The sequence below is a fragment of the Centruroides sculpturatus genome, unplaced genomic scaffold, assembly GCF_000671375.1.
Source record: "Centruroides sculpturatus isolate CEXI.00-Female unplaced genomic scaffold, Cexi_2.0 scaffold1115, whole genome shotgun sequence".
NCBI classification, from domain to species: domain Eukaryota; kingdom Metazoa; phylum Arthropoda; class Arachnida; order Scorpiones; family Buthidae; genus Centruroides; species Centruroides sculpturatus.
The window spans coordinates 77,469-89,486 of record NW_019385567.1 but is presented as its reverse complement, the minus strand read 5'-3'; positions in this window follow the sequence as shown (position 1 = coordinate 89,486).

Genomic DNA, 12,018 nt, shown 5'->3' with positions numbered 1-12,018 from the left:
TAGTACTTGTTTTATCTCGCAAACACGGGCAGGAAAATAACAAAGAAAGAACGATTGGAGTAAAAAACAAAGCGTGAAAGGCGGTTTCCATTGTAATTAAACAAACAACTTTCAGAAACGTAAGTAGTGCGTACGCTTCTTTATATATAAAAAGTATTCCCAAAATAGTAGATAAAGTTCCTTGAATTATAGGAAAGCCAACCTCTCTCTAACGTGAGCTCTCTCTCGGATTTTAGCGTTAGGTTAGAATAGATTTTAGAATACCTATTTATATCTTGATACGCGTGTGTTGTATTTAATATCTTTATGTAAATTTTCTTAGTTGTTTATTAAATGTGTTCGTTAATTTAAACCCGTGTAGTCTTTTGGACACCTGATCGTTACGCCTCCCACTCCTTTTGCCCTCCTATAGCCATTTCCTGACAGCCAAGCCGGTAAGTGGGGAGAAGCTCACCGCTTCAGCCCCCTCCGTTAGAACAAAATTAACAAAAAAATTCATCAAAGTTTTACTATGAAGTTTGCAGAAGTAATAACATTAAATTTCTGAAAAACATAAAGAATTATTTTTCAAATTGTAATATTATTTCAGTTATTTGCGATATTTTACAAGTTTTTTTAAATATAATATATATGAATATGTATACATACAAATGCACTTTTATCGTTTGGGGACGATAATTTTTAAAAATATTTTACATTCTAAAGCATATATAAACCTATAATAAAAACTTGAGTCTGCAATAAGACCGTTCTTCGGGTATGGAAAATATGTGGATAAAAAGAGATGAAGTCATGTGTTTCTTTTATTAACGTCGTGTAAATATTGTTTAAGGAATTTTTACTTACGTATTAGATGTAATATCGTCTTGCCTACAACATTTTATTGATTTTATTAATTACTTAACTTCACTGCCTGTAACCGGTGTTTTTCTCCAATACGAAGGACTTTGCAAACGTTTTCGATCCTAATGTGGTTCTTCTTCAGGCGCTACGCTAATGTGGTTCTTCATCAAACGTGGTTCTTCTTCAGGCTTTTTCAATATTTTATTAATATTGAAAAACGCCTTAAAAAGCTTTTTACATTTAACTGTTTTTTCTCTTTTCTGTTTTCTTTGTTATTAAACACTCAAAAAGAGAGACTGTCCAGAGTAAATTGTTAATTTGGTCGTTATAGGGTTAAATTAAATAAATAATCATTAATAACGTTAGTCGTAATGCAATTAATATTATTAACCAATGTAATAATTTAAATTTTCCTCTGTTTTAAGTTTTCGAAACTCCAGTTCATTTAGTTCTTTACTGATACCTAGCTAAACTCTAATAAAATTTGAATTTTTAAATTACCAACATTGTGCAAATTTTTAAATTATACTCTATTTATCATCAAACCTTATATATTTTTCAAATTGATGTTTGTTCTCTGAACTTCTCGTCTTTATCTGGAAGATCCCTCAGTCACCATTACTGCTAACTCTCTAGCACCTGGTGATATCCGCCCTACTTACACTAACAATTACTAACAGCTAATATACATACACAACTCTCAGCCTTAAGTTTAAATAACAAGTACAGACTCCAAACATCACGCAAAACTTATGAGCCCTGACAAATAACTAGTTCAAATATATTATGAGCCCTCAAGGCGCAAACACACTTTTCACTTTACACGTTCTGACCCCTTAGTCCTCTCTGAGCAGGAAGGGGCCTTAGTTATTTCAGACTAAAACTGATCGCAGTAAAAAAATCTCCCCCAGATCGAAATACATGGCAAAATCATCAAAATAGCAAAACACCTCAAATATCCTGGTGTGATACTGATCCATCGCCTTTTATGGGATGATCACGTTGAAGCTGTAACCAGGCATACAAGTTTAATCATGCAGGAATTTGCTCAGGTAGCTAGAAGAATCTGGGGTCTTTCATTGAATGCCATGAACACAATCTATAACCAGATTTATATTCTCTTGATTACTTATGCCTGCAGCAGCAAAGCTGTTGCAGGCATAAGTAAAACATCAAGTTCACATCAAACGAAGACTCATCTCATCTCAACGTTGGGCACTTATGCCAGGGATGGCCAGCACGTAGACCACGGTCGACCGGTCGACCACAATGGTTTTGAAAATAGCTTGCGAATCTAAAGTTGAACAATTTGCTTTTAATTAAATTAATGTTTAAAATTTTTAATTCGATAATTTATTCTTACAATAATAGACTGTCTGTGCAACATACCCGTACTGTTTGTATTCATCTTGAAGAACAATGCAAATGAATGTTAAGCATGCGCATATAAAAATCCTAAAATTGTTTTCCCATATTCATAGTTGCCCGCAGACTACATTTTACCGAAAAAGTAGCCCCTAAAGGATAAAAGTTTGGCCACACCTGCTATATGCTATCGTACTGCTTCAAATCGCAGTATTCAAATCATCTCCAGGAAGTCCCTATCGAGTTGATTATCCAGATCAACGGGGAGACACTACACATCAAATGGGGGAAAAAATTAATTCTATTGCTGGTCTGATCAACTGCTACAATTGAGTCGGCATATCCATTCTCCAATACCCTTTTGTAAGAAAATGATTACAGCAACCTTGATAACTCTACTTCAAAAATCTCCAATACGGAAATCTTCACTGACAGGTTCAAAATCCATGACTCGTCTCCTGCAGTTTTGTTGTTTACATCAAAAAGGTTCCATCAATATCGTCTAAGCCACTTATGCACTGTTTTTAGGCTGAGCTCTTTGCCATTAAAATGGCCCTCGTTTGGTCTACAAACAACTATTTCTGTAGTTACATCCCAAATAATCACTGACTGTTTATTTGCTTACGCTTTAATCAAGGGCAATAATCTACACTCACTTGTCACTGAGAACAGGAACATCATGAACAGCATTATCTCCATTACCTGGACACGTGGTAATGAGCGTGATGAACAACTCTTCCTGGAATTGAGCTTGCTGATCAGCTTTCCAAAGCAGTCACCACGGACAATACCATTCCTGTAATCTACGACAAGATAAGCATGCACACCTTACGCCAGCTCTTCTGGATGGAAATCATATCTACCTGGCAAAACATGTGGAACTGTAACAATACCTGCATTATCTATAACTACATTCCAAACATTAGTGATTTTTATGAAGCTCGACTGGTTTGTGCTGCACTACCATATAACTCAGTTTATTACTGTACATGAATAGTTTGGTGTATATCTCTCCCGCTTCACCAATCATCCTTCACGTCTTTGTCCTTTCTATCAAGTTGAAGACAGCAGGACTCATTTACGTTTTTGACTGTCTTATTCTTGAAGCACCGCTACTGGAGATTAGAATTCTATTACAGAATTTTGTCATCTTTTGGCCATGTTTTCATTCTGACCTACTTGTTTACAAAGAAATCTATCTCACCTTTTCCAGATTGGCGAAGAAATACTGCCAACTGTCACCTGTAATGGCTTAATTATTCTTGTAACATGTAACTCCTAGCCATACTGCAGTCTACTGTAAATACTTTAATTCCAGTTTTTATTACTTACATATGTTTTTATATGGTTTCTCTCTAACTTTTATTGTTTTGTCATGTATTATATCTGTATTGTTTTGTTCTGTTATGTATTGCATTTGTATTGTTTCGTTTCTTCTGTATTTTGTAGTGCTTAGGTTTATTTTGTGCATTATTATTATATTTTATATCACTCTATTGTATATTCACTACTTTGTCACATATCTTTGGTATCTCCTTGTATTCTATCTAGGTCATGCTTAACGCGACGCCAAGTATGTACTTTGTACTTTCATAAATAATACTGTCTGACTGACTGACTGACTGTCATTTTCTCTTAAATAAATGTATAATTAAAGCAGGGATGTATTTGCAAATTTTTCTTTGAATAAAAATAATCTCTTTACAACATTAATTTTTTTGTCACGAAATATCTATTTTATTTATCGCAGTTTCATTTTTGTAGTAAGTTGGGTAGTTGGGTATGCTTATAATTATTAAAATATAAATGTTCATTCAATATAATGATGTGATATTTTTGAATCGATCAATCATGTAAAAATCTTAAAATAACATTTCATATCATTATCATGTTTGTGTGTGTTTTTTATAATTGTAAAAATTCGAAAAATCTTATCACGGAATGAATATTTACGTACAATTTAAATAAAGTGCTCAAACTTTACAATATTAATCAACTTAATGCAATTTGTGTGTGCATGTAAGAAAGTAGGTCATGCATGCGTTAGTTGATTGAAATCGAATAGATACAATGTATGAAAATATATAAAATTTTTTCGAAAAAAATGTTATGATAATGGCTATTGTTATATTAATGTAGATTTGTTTAATTAAAATAGATTGTATAAAAAAAACACATAGAATTCTATGTTCACATATTTCATATACACATAAAAAAAGTAAAACAATTGAAATAATTTTATATCTGGAATTTATATTAATATATAAATGAAATTTATATCATATCAAATATTTCATGTCATACAATTACCTATAAAGGGTTCAACACTATATGTCGAATCAAAGTCACAGGTTTTGCAAGTTAATAATAAAAAATTTTCGTACAAAAATGCATTTATTACATTTAAATAGATTAAATAAAATAAAAGTACTTTACCATGAATTCAAAAAAAAAGTCAGAATTAATTTTTGACAATTATATTTATTTGTATTGTAAATTCAATCTTTGTGCTTAATGACAACAATTGTCATCAATTGATTTCAACGTTTTTAAATTTAATGGAAAAGCAAAATATTTAATGGCAAGTTCAAAAGGAAAACAGCAAATAGATAAATTGTCTAAAACTGTAGAAATCAGAAATACGAGAAGAATAGACTGTATCACAAGATCCATTTTAAAAAATTTTAAATTTTATACACAATGTTAATACAAGATGGCGCCTAACGCTTAACTTTAGAGCCAAATTGGTTTCTTAATTAATTTAGTAATTAGCCTTAAATTAGCCGGATAGAATTCCGGCATTTGGTTGGTGTCTAGCTTTAAACACAAGTTTATATCCGAATTTGTTATCCATTGTACAGTGCATGACATTAAGGACATTTAACTTGTTTCTTTTATTAAAAAAATTAAAAGTTTGAAACTATACAGAGTGCGATATTTAATTGCAGCGTATGTAATTGACGACGATATATAGGGTAATCACAAACAGCTAGAAAATGTCAAATGTTGCAGGAATGTAAATAAAGTGATGGAACATATCTATTTACACATATTCGTTAAATATTGGAACTTCCACAATTTTTCAGACAAAGGAAAACAAACATTAGTAACATTAGATCACTACAATGTTTGTTATGACTGGGCTAGGTCTTTATTACGGTAGCAATTACTGCACAGTATTATAAAAATTCCCGAGTAAATATACAGAATAAAGGAACTGAACGGCAATTCTAGATGTCATAACGTAATCGTAATGTTTGAAGTACCGTTGTTGCACGTGTTCCCATGTTTGATCACATTCGGATTTCGTAAAAGTGACGTTCACTCTTCATAAATTTTAATATATGTTAAATAAATAGCCCAACGTTCATTATTTTCTAAATGTATAAATATGGTCAGGATAAACAGGTGTCTAAAACCTTCGTATAAACTGAATTGTTAGCAGGGGTATTTGGAAAAACTCACTGAGCTCGTAAGTGACAAACCTGAAATGAATTTGTAACTGCTTCATTTCAGTTCGAGGTAGACATAAACCATGCTCATAGGTCTTTTTACCAGGGAAATGGTAGATAATATGATATGTATAGTGCTGCCAACATAACACAATATAATAATGCTGCCAACCATACTTAATTAATATTATATTCCATATCCAGCTTTATCCGGTGTTTGGGAATACACGTCTTACCTTTATATCGCACGCTAATAATTGAGCTGCTGATTAACTAATCAATGATATATTTGTGAAGTTGAAATTGTGGTATTTGCACATTAAACCATGCATGTATATTCACAAAAATATAAAAAAGATTGTAATTGTAGGGTTCTATGTAGACGATTTCCTAGTTATTGGTGCTAACAATGTTGTCATTGAAGGAATAAGAAAAACCTCTCACAAATACATTTCTTCTGTACAAATATTGATTTGAAAAAAAATTATAGACTTATCACAGGTATTTATAATCAAATTTTCAATAAATTTGATTTCAAAAAATGTAACTTAATGAACAGTTTAAGTAACTTGACTCACAACGTCTCTCTAACTTTTATTGTTTTGTCATGTATTATNTCTGCTTATTTATTTAATTGAATTAATTTTAATTCAAATTAAATGACAGCAGCTATAATCGATATATAAAATTACTCATTAAACGTTAAGTTATGTTTCTATATCGGGGGAATTTATTCTCCGTACGTGATAATTTCAACGTTTTGAAGCCAATCGATTTTGTCACGGAAATTCCTAAGACAAGACATCGTTTGGAAAGTTGTTTTGGTCGCTTTTGGCTTGTTATAATATAAAGTAACCTTTGTTGTACTTTACTAATTTTAAAAATAAAAAAAATAATAATTAAATGTCAAAAAAAGTATTAAAAACATTGCGTGGACATTTTCCAATTGAACGATTCGATCATTTTACTTAAATTGCATTGACAATTTATATTACAAAAAATAAATTGACATCTCTTTTCAGAAACTTGAAAATAAAAATTATATTAAAATGAAATAAGGTTGATTATTGTTCTTTAATGTTGTTTATTGTTTTTTTAAACGCATTTTAAAAATTTCTTTCAAACAGACCTACACTTTGTAATGAGTAGTTGTAAGCATTTGCGATTAGAATTGAAACACGTACTGTACTTTAAATTTTCAATAGTACTTAAATATTATCGATAGATCGTTATCAATTATAAAATAGAAACACCATAAATAAAACATTTACGACCAATTATAGCAAAAATAATGGTTAATAAAGATCTATTCTGTTTACTATATAAAAATGAGTAAGCTTAACACAGTCATGAGCTTTTTCAGTCACGAAAACCGAAAAAACAACTGCGTCACAGGGAATCGATCAATCATCACGAATAATATAAAGAAGTAAGCGAGGTGAGTGGAAGGCTGAGTGAAAAGAAACGGGTTTCACGAGAGGGGTTAAGAGGTAATATAACACGAATGTTGCTGTAGTTGAAACCTTAAATATACGATTAATATTCATGAAGCAAACATTCTAATATTAGTATTAATTATTTAATTACAAATATTTTTATAGAGAGAGTACGATGCGAATGCCTTGAAATTCACAAAAGCATTGTCTTATTGTAATGAATTCTGTTTGTGTGTTGGAGGTTTAAAAGCTTCACTTTTTGTACTTGAAAAATAATCTGCAGTTAAGGCGATCAGTAGAAGTTTAAAAATTGCCACAGTCAAAAACTAAAACAAAAATTGCACTGTTAGAAAAAAAAACAGAATAATTTTAATGAAATAAAGTGCTTATCTGTGTTAATACGATAAAAGGTACTCAATGAATAAAAAATCACCTGACAATCTATTGCAGTTATTACAGTAATCCAATGTAGTCCGGAATTTCAGTTAGGGACGTGCTGATTTGGCGTTACATTCACGTGACCCTTCAACAGTACCTGCCTAATCACAAATAAAATCTTAAAACAGATTTGTTTATTGATTCCTATAATTTCTTTCCAAACACACAGAGGAAATCTGTCATTAATTTCGGAAAATATACTTAGAATAAATACAGATTGTTGGCGTTTACCAAAGATTAAACATAAGTGAATTATTTCTTTTCTTCTCCAAATTTATTTGATATGATTTTCACATCAAGTTTGATATTATTTATATTGTCTCAACATATTTTAATATCAAAAGGTAAGACTTTAAGTAAGATTTTACATTTAAAAAAATTTTTACTCCATTACTAAAACGAAAGCTAAAGATCTGTAATAATTACTGAAACGTGATAAATACTTAGTTGAAAAAGTTTATTCATATAATATTAAATATATTAATCTGCTTTAATTTGTATAATATTTAATTATTAAAAAATGCAAATATGATTGAAAATGTTTAACTAACTATAAAAAATACTTATAGAATAAATTTCTTCTATAATCATAACTTTCATTTTAAAAATAAAATTTATTAATTACATATATAAAATATTTTGTAAATATTTTCACTGTAGAATTAGTTAAAATAATCTTATATAAAATTATTGTTATTTTATAAGCAAGGTCGAGTTTTTATCATTTTTAGTCTTATTAATACACTTTTTTTTCTAAATTATTCATGTAGACTTCAGTCAGGAACGTGTATATGTTAGATATGCTGGATCTTTTTCTGGTTTTCCTTGAAAGTGAGATGGAGCTCTAATCCCCTCTTTCTGTTTTAGTGTTAGATTATAACTCATTCTTATGCAAGACACCACAGATGTATGCTTGAATACAGTTGCTCAAATACTTAGGACCGAACTTGTAATTATTATTAGGTTAATATCTGAATATCTGTCTGTAAATCCAAATGTGTTTCAATTATAACCATTATGTACTGGGCAGTACATTCTTTAACGTAACAGAAATTAGTAGCTCAGATTTTTTTCACATATTTATACAGACATTTCTTCTCAGCTTTCGAAACTTATGTTTAATTGTTGTGAGCTTAAGAGTTTTGAAAAAATCTAATTAAATTCGTTGTGTAGTTAAGTACGAGGTAAGTTGATTGCTGCTGTGCAAAATAAATTTACTTGTAATTCATACGCATTAATTCTATCTCTACTTGTAAGTTTTAATTGCGATTTACAGAACGAGTACAACTCTTATCATAAAAGTTTCACATCACATCAGTAGTTTACTGGTTTTTCAAGTGTTAAGTTTTACCATAATAAATTTATATTGCTGTTTTATATGTAACATGAAAATTATCAGTAAATTATATCTAATGATAGTTAAATATGTAGAAATCTTTCATTTTTATTAACTCAGATTAATTATCTTTCGACGATGAGTGTTCAAAAATTTATTCACCAATAATTAGTTGAAACATTTACATCTTTAAATACACTCTTTTCCACTCCCATATCTGTTGCCGTTTTTAATACTTCGTCTGCATGCTTAACTGAAAAGCTTAAGAGACAGGTACGGCTCAACCAGATATGTAAATAATTGAAGTTGTGGTGTCATTGCAATGCGAGATCGCTCATTGCTACCAGAGGCTAAAAAATTTCTAATTTAGCATTATGTATAAAAGCTGCCTTCATGAATCCAGAGTACCTGTTGTTGGGAGTTTTAAATGCCAGTCATGCCTGTATAGTGCAGTCAAAGACAATGCTCCTGATAGCATTAATGAGAGCAGGAAGTGATTTCTTTCAAATTTTCTGGTATTTCGTATTTTGTGATTTTATTCTGATTATGTACTGAGGTAATTGTGCAATTTAGGGATACATTCATGACAAGCAAGGTGTGTAAAATTTAGATATAACAGTATAAAAAAATTATGGTTTGATCATGACACAGGTAAAAAGCAGCTATAAGAGCATATTTTACTTTCGTACAAAGACAACAGCAACCGTCGCTACAAACTCTGCCTCTTCTGACAATGTTGAAAGATAATTAGCAAAAAGAAGTGCAAATATAGTAAATACAAAATGTGTTTCCAATCATTAATATTACAGCATAATCATTTTTATTTATATTAAATCGTGACAATAAAACATGCAATGACACAACGAACCAATATATTGTTTATACCAAGGTAACTCTAGTTCTGTTTGGGAACAGAGAACAGACAATATTAATACATGTGGAAAACAATAGAAATGTACTACAACTCCAGATTCAAGTTAAACGTTAGGCAGCCCTTCTGTTCACATACTTGTCTTATATGATAGTTGAACAGAGCTAGTAATGGCAGGAAGAACATTAATAGCACATTGGTAGATTCAGAAAATCCTAAAAGTTCATGCGTTGAATTTCGCTATAGAGCTGCAAACAACCATTTTGTACGAAGACAATACTCAGCCACAACGACTAGGGTTTCCAGGAATTGTCTTCGTAATGTTTCGAAACTTTATTATCTGCTTAGTGTCTTAATTAATCGACCATGTTTTAGCCCAATTATGTGTAACCCAATAAAACTACTGATTTATACTTCAACGAGATAAGTAATATAAAGGCCAGCTGCAACATATTCTGCGAAATATTTTTCTACGCGTGTAGGGATTCCTGTCTTACAATATTGCTAGAGGTGTGCAGAAAAATAGAAATCCTATAAGGCCTTAAAAATTTTTTCATGTTGTACTGGTGTTCTACAGGAAGTTGTTCGATTTTCTGTAATGTTGTAACTATTTATTACAATTATCATGAAGTTCAAAGATGTTTTATTTAATTGTACTTTTTCTTCTTTGTGTATAACTTTATGCTATTGATAGTATATTTGTTTAATGTGATTTTTATGTTATGTTATTTATACTTTTATAAAATTATATGTTTAAAATGTAGTCTATTTTTTTAGCTGAACTAAATGATTCGAATGAATGGAAAATTGCTGCAATAAAGGTAAAATCTAGAACGTGAAATCTATAATATCGTCGTATCAATATATTTTTTAAGATGTCTGTTTTATTTAAAAGAATCCTAATTTTGTGACATTTGATGAAGCGGAAAATGAAATGACAGGAGGACATAAATTTAAAGTCTTCAAAACTCTTCAACAAAAACTGAAATTTCGGTACTTTCATAATTTCTTTTAATATATTACATTCTATTTTTATGAAATGTTAGAGAACAGCATAAATTACCAAATCAGTTACAAGAGAAATGAATAAACATATTAGTTACATATTTACCTGTGATATAATAAATATTTGATGAAACACTATTTATTTCAGTAAATAAGTGAAATGGTTGTACAAAACGTTTATCTACATTTTTATATATAAATACAGTGTAAATATTAGTTTTTCTCTAACATTTTAATTCTGTTCATATGTAATTAATACATTTTTACTGAAAAATACCTTTTATGTGGAAAATATGCCTACTTTAAAGACCTAAGGAACTAAATTCGTAATTACAACAATGGAAAAATTGCATTAAAATAACTCCTGACAGAATCTTTCAAAATAAGTTCAGTATTGTTTTCGAATAGAATTACAATAAAATAATAATATCAAAGTATTTTACGTTATTAGAAAAAAAACAAAGTGCAGAAATTAAAGTTACAATCTTACTTATTATTGTATGTTGATAATTTCACGATTGTACAATGAAATGCGTCAGTCAGTAAAATTCAATGCGATTTGCACAGTGTTTAAGTATCACAATGCGAAATTCTCTATTTAGTTTGATGAATTTTTTAAATTTATACAACATTTACACATTTTAGTAAATTTTTACGTTATTTATCCAAATATGTTTAAAAATTTTTATGTTTTGTTAACAATAGTTACTCCATAGCAAAGCCAGTAGACGATTACTTTGGTGCATTAAGCAAGAACGGAACGTGGACCGAAATGTTTGGAAAAATTTCAAGACAGGTAAGTAACTTAATTATGAAATATTTGCACTTACTTTTTATATTTGATTTTTTCCATTCACTTTTTCCTTTTTATATTTTATAGACATCGTGTATATTTTTTATCCAGGATAACACACTCAACACAAGAAATTTTTTGTATTATTATGGATATTTATTTAGCGACTTTATGCTCACAATAGACACGAAGGCAAATAATTTTAATAACCTAAAAAATTTAAATTTTCTACTTTTAACTAATTTTCGGCATACATTTATTTATCTGTTTCCTGGAATTATAGTTTTCATTCTTAACAATAAGTCGTGAGTCTTTCTGAAGTAAAGAAAGAGTTCATACTTATTCAAACTTTTTTTCATATAAGTTTTTACAAATTTAAAAGTAATAATTAGTACTATAAGAAATTTAAAAGATGGATTTGTTTGTCTAAAAGAGTCTTCTATTATCCGACAAAATTTACTATAATATAGATTCTGTTG